This window comes from Arachis duranensis, chromosome 2 (assembly GCF_000817695.3).
Source record: "Arachis duranensis cultivar V14167 chromosome 2, aradu.V14167.gnm2.J7QH, whole genome shotgun sequence".
NCBI classification, from domain to species: Eukaryota; Viridiplantae; Streptophyta; class Magnoliopsida; order Fabales; family Fabaceae; genus Arachis; species Arachis duranensis.
In genome coordinates this window covers 53,874,609-53,880,852 of record NC_029773.3, presented here as the reverse complement: position 1 = coordinate 53,880,852, position 6,244 = coordinate 53,874,609, and the positions used below count along the sequence as shown (strand labels likewise).

Here is a 6,244-nt window from a genome sequence, read left to right as displayed (position 1 = left end):
TAGATATCTAAATAAATATAAAATAAACCAAATTTTTTTATTTGATTAGTCACCAAAAATTTTTTTATTTGATTTACTACTATAAATTTCTTATTTTGATATTACATACCTATTTGTTTTAATATCAATTTTCTGCATATGGATGATGATGATTGTATGAAAGTCCTTGGAATGCCTTAGTAGTTGCAGGGGTGCTCTTTTTTATTTTATTTTGGGTAAGGTAAATTCTACTGTATAGATAGAAGGACAAACCTACATATATAGATTACTGTTGGCACATCCTTTGACGGACAAGTGTTCCTGAGAAAAGACAAATTATGTCTCTTGTAAATCCCGCTAAAATCAGTAAATAATTAGTTAATAATTTAAATTTTAATTAGAAAAGTTAAAAATGTAAAACTAATATTAAAATAGGATAGAACTCGTAGAAATGAGAATTTTGATATCAATTTCAAAATTTTGGCCCAAAATTGAATCGAAAAGACCGAACCAGTTGAACCAGGATCCAAACTGGGCCGTGGATCCAACCAAACCCAAACATTTAAACTAAACAGCAGCTCCTTCTTCCCCATTTCCATGCAACGATACAAAAAGATTTGGGGAAGGGAGGAGAAGCTCTCAAACCCTCACCATCTTTGATCCACCGTATCTTCCTCGTTTGAGCTCCAATTGACGAGCCGTTTGTGGCCACGCGTTCGTCTTGGGGTCCTCTTTAATTCTATTGAACAAAGTGATAAGTTTCTCACCAATTCATTCCCAGTTCTCTGTGCCCCTTTTCTACACGAAAATTGTTGAGGTTTTGAGTGATTTTGATAATTTTGGTGGTTTAGGTGCAAACTAAAATTGGATAATTATTGGGTTGCACTCCAATCACCAATGGGTACGGTAAGAATAACCTAAACCCTAGCTAATTTTGTATTTATTTATGAAAAATCTGAATTTGGATATATATGTGAATTAGGGGTGAATTGAGTTATATATATATGCATTGGGTTTGAGTTGGGAGTACTTGGAGGCTTATTGGTGATCAAGGCTTGTTTTGGGGCTGTTTTAATTAAGCTTGGAGGGGTTATAATTTATGTTGTGAGGCTGTTTTGGGTGAAACTAAGTGATTGGCCAAGGTATGGTTTAAGTTTCGCACGTTTAATATTTACGGTGTTGTGAAAACTTAGGTTAGAGGAACCATAGGATAAATTGAATTGTTTGTTGTATTTAATGATTAGTCTTGTAATATTGTTAGAATAGATTTGTTGGTGGATATATATTGGAATTATGAGGTGTGGAAGTTATTAATGATATGCTCTTGTATTTATTTATGATGGATTATGGTTGGTGTTTGTTAATAAGGATGTAGAGTTGTGTTGTGGTGATATTGCATATGCTGTAATTAATTCTGTGATGATCGGAATTGTGTGGAACTAAGTCCTAGTTAAACCTCGGAATATTTGAAATTGAACTGGAGAATTTACGATCTTTTCGTTAAATATATGATTTATGGTGAATTTTCAAATTGTAGTCGTGGAATCTGATTTTTACTGTATAATTTTTAGAACAGCAGTAAATTGTTGGCTCTGCTGCAAATGTTTTAAAATAAATTTTGAAAAGAAACCAATTTTAAATAAAGTTTTAGTCCTATTATTTTAACGTCGTAAAATTTTAGAATGGTTGGACTTGTGGTTTTAAAGATATGAATTTTTGATATACGATACGTTATACAATAAAAGTCAGATTCTGTTTTCTTAGATCAGCAACTTTGAGAGTTTAAAACTTCTTATTATGGATGGATATTCAAATGCAACCAATTTGAGGTAAAAATTAATTATGCTTAGCAGTTGTGATTTAAATTTCAGGATTGTCCATATTTTTATAAGTGAGTTATGGGACTTGGAAGAGGACATGTTCATTGGCTTTTAAAACAGAATTCTGCAGAAAGTTACTCAACTTCCAAGTTACATAACTCCTTCATTGAAAATGGTTTTGACCTGAAACCAATTGGAAAAGAAACCTGGATATGTTAAGTTGAACCATATTTATTTTTTAAGGCTATTTAATTTAATTTGAATTTTATATGGAATTTTAGATATCATATACTGCTGCTATTTTCTGGTTTCTAAGCAATGCAGAGCAGTCAGCGTTTCTCTTCTGTTTCTAAGGCTAATTAAATCAAAAAATTATGATTTTTGATTTGTTAGAAAGCTTATTCTGAGATGAACGTCTGGACATAAAGTTTGCCCAATTCTGAGTTCATTTGTTATATTAAAAATAGAAAAGAAAATAGAGTGTCGAGGATGTCTTAGTGATAGCTAGTCATGGGTCTGAGAAGTCAAAGATTAATCTTCGTGTTATGTGATTGATTTAATGTTTGAGTTGGGTTGATTTTAAGATTATTCGATATTAAAAATGTTGAGAAGAGTTTGATAAATGGTTTGGTCAAGACCCGGAAAGGGTAAACGTGATGAATTATAAGGGAATGATGTGAAAGCAAAATGAATACTAGTTGCTATGGCTATAAAGAATGAATGTAAGAAAATAATGATAAAAAATGTGAAAGGAAAGTTGTTAATAAAAGGAGTTAACATGCCATGGTTTGATGAATGATTAGATAATGATTATGACTATGAAATGGTTTATGAATGATGATATCTGAGATACGAGTTTCCCTGGGTAAAATCCGTGGCTCGCCACCACGAGTTTTAGGTTGAATCTCGATACTTTGTTGACCCTACGTCGTAAGGGTGACCGGGCACGTATAAATTCCCGGGTATGGATAGCCCCCATTGAGTGATTTATATTATGATTGAATGTAAACTCTATGCATAGACTCTTGGGGATGCGCAACGGGGGGACAATCTAAGGTTTTCAGACTTGTCGGGTTGGTTGGATAACCGACAGATGGGCCCCATCAGCCATAAGACAGGCATGCATCATATGCATTTGTTTGTTTTGATTGCTATGCAATTCCTGGGTTTGCCTAATTGATTTATATCACCTGCTACCTGTTATACTTTCTATTTGTACTATCTGCTCATTACTTGTGCGTGAACTTGTTTGGTTGCTTGTTTCTATTGCATTGTGGATGATGAAGGGATGGAGGAAAAGGAGAAATGGTTTGGTGTTAGATTAGGATTGAAATTGAGTAAGTTAGGTAGATTTAGAATACCTACCCCTGTTATAGCTTCTGTTTAGTAATTAAGTTGGATAATTGTATAACGGAGTTCTAGGATTGCCTATGGCATTCTCAGGACCTTATTTATTATGCACGTGGCACTTTTACCATGTTGAGAACCTCCGGTTCTCATTCCATATTGTATTGTTGTTTTTCATATGCAGATCGAGAGGCTCCTCGCTAGGCGTCTGGATCCTGGGAAGCAAAATAGTCCATGGGTGTATTTTGGTTTTCTATTTGCATATATGTATATATGTATTTAGCTTACTCTCTAAGTAACTTATGTATGCTGCTCCTCTTAGAGGTTGAGGGAGAGATAGGAGTTTATTTTGGTATTTTGGTGTATCTTGGGGATACTTATGTATGTTTAAATGTATTAGCTTTGCAGGCTGAGTCGGGGGCTTGTTATGCTATTTCCTTGGCTTTTCTTTACTCTTTTGCTTATCTTTATCATTTCCCGATTAGGTTTCTTATATATATATATTACTATTTTTAGAGGTCGTAATACCTTACTATCTCAGTCTTATGACTTAAGCATAAGATTAAGTATGGTAGGGTGTTACATTATGGTATCAGAGCAGTTCGTTCCTATAGAACCTGAGGACGGACTGAATATGATACTGTGCATTCTCTGTGTATATGTCTATGTGCTATTAGGATATCTAACTGATATGTGTAGCATACATGTTCGTGAGCATGCGTTTGGGACTCTTAAGCACTAAACTTGATATATTGAGACTGATCACCTTAATATCAATTATTTGGTGTAAACAGGGACCAAATGTGGACTCGCAGATCCGAGTGAGGTAACTGAAAGGAAAACTGATGAGCGGATAATTTATACGCTTTTTGGCATTGTTTTTAGGTAGTTTTTAGTATAATCTAGCTACTTTTAGGGATGTTTTCATTATTTTTTATGATAAATTCATATTTCTGGACTTTACTATGAGTTTCTATATTTTTTCTGTGATTTCAGATAATTTCTGGCTGAAATTGAGGGACCTGAGCAAAACTCTGATAAAAGGCTGACAAAGGACTGCTGATGCTGTTGGAATCTGACCTTTCTGCACTCGAAATGGATTTTCTGGAGCTATAGAACTCCAAATGGCGCGCTCTCAATGGCGTTGGAAAGTAGACATCCAGAGCTTTCCCGCAATATATAATAGTTCATACTTTATTCGCGATTAGACGATGTAAACTGGCGCTCAACGCCAGTTCCATGCTGCATTCTCGAGTCAAACGCTAGAAACACGTCACGAACCAGAGTTGAACGCCAAAAACACGTTACAACTTGGTGTTCAACTCCAAGATAAGCCTCAGCTCGTGTAAAGATCAAGCTCAGCCCAAACATACACCAAGTGGGCCACGGAAGTGGATTTATGCATCAATTACTTACTTCTGTAAACCCTAGTAGCTAGTCTAGTATAAATAGGACGTTTTACTATTGTATTAGACATCTTTGGTCTCGGTTTTATTTTATTATTCATCTTAGGAGACTATTGATCACGTTTGGAGGCTGGCCATTCAGTCATACCTGAACCTTCATCACTTATGTATTTTTAACGATGGAGTTTCTACACACCATAGATTAAGGGTGTGGAGCTCTGCTGTACCGCAAGTTTTAATGCAATTACTACTATTTTCTATTCAATTCCGCTTGTTCTTATTCTAAGATATTCGTTGCACTTCAACATGAAGAATGTGATGATCCATGACACTCATCATCATTCTCACCTATGAACGCGTGACTGACAACTACTTCCGTTCTACCTTAGACCGGGCGCATATCTCTTGGTTTCCTTAATCAGAATCTTCGTGGTATAAGCTAGAATTGATGGCGGCATTCATGGGAATCCGGAAAGTCTAACCTTGTCTGTGGTATTCCGAGTAGGATTCCGGGATTGAATGACTGTGACGAGCTTCAAACTCGCGATTGTTGGGCGTGATGACAAATGCAAAAGAATCAAGGGATTCTATTCCAACATGATCGAGAACCGACAAATGATTAGCCGTGCTGTGACAGAGCATTTGGACCATTTTCACTGAGAGGATAGGATGTAGCCATTGACAACGGTGATGCCCTACATACAGCTTGCCATGGAAAGGAATAAGAAAGATTGAAGGAAGACAGTAGGAAAGCAGAGATCCAACAGGGATAAGCACCTCCACACACTCATCTGAAATTCCCACTATTGAATTACATGAGTAACTCTATCTTTATTTTCTGTTTTATTTATTTACTATTCGAAAACTCCATAACATTTATTATCCGTCTAACTGAGATTTACAAGATGACCATAGCTTGCTTCAAACCAACAATCTCCGTGGGATCGACCCTTACTCACGTAAGGTATTACTTGGACGACCCAGTGCACTTGCTGGTTAGTTGTGCGGAGTTGTGACTAAGTGTGATACACATTTGAGAGCACTACCAAGTCTTTGGAGCCATTGTTGATGATCATAATTTTGTGCACCAAGTTTTTGGCGCCGTTGCCGGGGATTGTTCGAGTTTGGACAACTGACGGTTCATCTTGTTGCTCAGATTAGGTAATTTTCTTTTTTATTTTCTTTTCAAAAAGTTTTCAAAAATATTTTTCAAAATTTTTTCTTTGTTTTCGAAAAATTTTTCAAAAATTTTAAGAATGAATTCTAGTGTTTCATAAAGTATGTTGAAGCTTGGCTGGCTGTAAAGTCATGTCTAACTCAATTGGATTGAGGCTTCAAAACCATCATCATAGAGGCAAGTTAATTGGAATATCAGTTGTTACATGCCTGATTTATATCTTCTAAAGCTGGCTGGCTATTAAGCCATGCCCAACCCTTGGATTGGAACTTTAGACTAACATTGAAAGATTCCTGGAATTTTTATTAAAAATTTTGAATTTCTTATTTTATTTTTTCTATAAGTTTTTCGAAAAAAATTAAAAGAAAATCCAAAAAAATCATAAAATCATAAAATCCAAAAATATATTGTGTTTCTTGTTTGAGTCTTGAGTCAATTTTTAAGTTTGGTGTCAATTGCATATTCATATTGTTGCATTTTTTTCGAAAAATTCATGCATTCATGGTGTTCTTCAT

The 6,244-nt window shown here is 35.2% G+C and overlaps 1 long non-coding RNA gene across 1 annotated transcript; it reads left to right on the top strand.

Annotated features, from left to right (window-relative positions):
- The first annotated feature begins 593 nt into the window (after nt 1-593).
- Nucleotides 594-4,777, top strand: LOC127744865 (uncharacterized). Its single transcript, XR_008006109.1, has 4 exons — nt 594-885; nt 962-1,121; nt 3,941-4,031; nt 4,143-4,777. It is a non-coding gene; the product is annotated as an uncharacterized LOC127744865 (long non-coding RNA).
- Nucleotides 4,778-6,244: the final 1,467 nt, after the last annotated feature.